The sequence below is a fragment of the Myotis brandtii genome, unplaced genomic scaffold (assembly GCF_000412655.1).
Source record: "Myotis brandtii unplaced genomic scaffold, ASM41265v1 scaffold201, whole genome shotgun sequence".
NCBI lineage: Eukaryota > Metazoa > Chordata > Mammalia > Chiroptera > Vespertilionidae > Myotis > Myotis brandtii.
In genome coordinates, this window is record NW_005357485.1 from 281,920 (window position 1) to 284,379 (window position 2,460).

The window sequence follows — 2,460 nt, forward strand, 5'->3', positions numbered from 1 at the left end:
CGGCTGCTGGCAGAAGGAAAGGAGAGGAAAAGTGGCTATTGCTCCTGCTGGGGTCTTCTGAGCAGCCAGCCGGAGGCTCTCTTGCCCATCCCCTGGCAGGTCTGCACCCCCAGTTTTCAACAAGGAAACCATTTCTGCTGACCTCACAGACGCGCTTTCCCCTGGGGCCCCCGAGGGAGGGACCCACGCTGGGGTTTGAGGGGTTCAGGAGGACCCCTAAGACCGTCCCCCCCACACCCCACTGGATGCTTAACTCTCCACCATTAGATGTAGTTGTCCCTGCCTTTGAACCATTTGGGGGGCTAAAACTTCTCTCTGGAAAGGACCCCCAGCTCCCAGCCTTCCATTCCCCCTGACCCGGGACCTTCTCCTTGTTTCGGGCTGGGCTTCGGGAGTGGCTGGGACCAGGGGACCAAGCAGAGACAAGGGTACTTTGGGGTTTTCTGTCATCCTCTGCCACGCCCCGCAGGCCCCCTCAGCTCCCTGCCTCCCAGGCCGGTCACTGCTTCCCTGCTTTAGTCCTCGCTGCCACCCCCTCTGACTGGGCCCCCCTACCTTCCCCTCCCCACCCCTTCCTCTCCCTCAGCATCGCTGCCCCACTCAGCTCTGTCCCCTTTCCCCCCTGGACGCTTGGCCCGTGGGGTGACCCTCCCCTCCTGCTGGCCCTCTTTGCTTTATAAGAGTCGGGGCTCCGACGGGCGTGGGGTGGTGGGGTTAGTGGGAGAGCACGACCCCACCCGTATCCTCTGGCTCGAGGGCCAGTGCACAGAGACCCGTGTCTGGCTGCGGGTGCCCTCGGGGGCCGGGGGCCACCTCCTTGCTGGCAAACCTGCTTCTGGTAGCCGCGGCCGCCCTGCACGGTCACATATATCTTTGTATATATACACAGATATACATGATTTTAAGCGCCTCGCTGCCTGGGCTGAGGATTTGGGGGGCTCGGGGGCCTATGCGGGGGGGGGCGTGTCTGGGCAGCCCTCAAGCGACCCTGGGTTCTCTCTAGGCCCCTGCTCCCCTCCATGAGGGGCAGAGACACTGAGGCCACTGCCTCCCCGGGGAGCACAGCACAGCGAGTGGCCTGGTGGAGGGACCTCGCCTACGTGTGTGCCGTGAAGTGAGAGGGTTCAGGGGGCGCTGCTCTCTTACTCACGCTTTCCCTCCTGCACCGGAGGGTCTGCTTTGTGTGCCTGTCTGCCCCTTACGGTTGGCTCTCAGCGGCAGTTGCTTCCGTTGGCTTCCGGGGGGCGGGCACCCGGCAGGGTTCTGGAGCAGTGGTGGCAGTTGTTCGCCTACGTGTGCACCGTGAAGTGAGAGGGTTCAGGGGGCGCTGATCTCCTACATATGCTTTCCCTCCCGCACCGGAGGGTCTGCTTTGTGTGCCTGTCTGCCCCTTAGCATCCCCTTTCTGTTTTGTTCACAGAGCAAATTGGACCCCACGTCGAGGCAGGAGCCAGGAGACTCAAAGGAAGGACTGCGTCTGACTCCCCATAGGTTCATAACTCACCCGCTCAGGTGGGGAATGAGGGAAGCACCTTGCTTCTTTCACCTGTATCACCATCCCTGAGGGCCCAGAATCTCAGTGCTCAGACACCCCCCACCCAAAAGCTCTTCCATTGGCCATCAGGAACGCTAGAAGGGCGCTGGTCTCTTGTCTCTTCCCCCATCACCTGGCCCTCAACTGGAAATGTCAAGAAGGCCCCACGTTGGGCACCACCTCCTGGTCCCCGGGGGGAGGTTTTGGTCCTGTCAATGCCACAGCCTCCTAATCCCAAGAAAGACCTGTCCTCACCACCCTCGGTGTATAATTCTAGATCTGGAATATTCTACCCATGATGTGTGCTCAGGGCCAACCCCACCCCCAAATTCATGTCTTTCTAAGCCCGGCTCAGCCCAGCCCCACTTCCTTGTCACCCTATCTCGTTCACCTGCGCTCCTGGAGGACAAGACACTGTTTCTCATGCATTTCTGGATCCCGGATGCCTAGCTCAGCGCTGGGCATGTATGCTTAGCTCATGCTTTGTTGAATAAAATGATCTCAACATGGCATATGCAAATGTTGAATTATTCCCCCCGCCCCCCCGCCTGAAATCAGAGATAAGGATGGCGGAAGAAAGCCTGAGGCAATCCTCACACGCTCAGGAGAAAAGACAGACGGGACCAAAGAGACTGGGATGGGCAGGGGTGTGCCACGGTGGGGTTTGGGAACCAAGTCAGCCGGCTGGGGCCAAGGTGTTGAGACTCAGTGCCCCCAAGGCTGAGCTTGAGGACACTTCACGCGTTGCAGTTTCAGGGTCTGTTCTAGAACTGGAAGCAACCTACTGTGCATAGGAGTTGTTGCTCAAGGCACCAGAAGAAGGTAAATCCCACCAGACTCTGATCAAAGAGGGCTTTCTCTGCCTACGGGAGGCTCAGGAATTGCTGTAAAACAGGACTGGATTTCCAGTATTATGGGTGCACTTT

At 59.2% G+C, this 2,460-nt stretch overlaps 1 long non-coding RNA gene across 1 annotated transcript in view; it reads right to left on the reverse strand.

Moving 5' to 3' along the window:
- The window catches only part of LOC102257080, a 64,982-nt gene that overhangs the window by 55,365 nt on the left and 7,157 nt on the right, over positions 1-2,460 (reverse strand). The window lies entirely within an intron of this gene.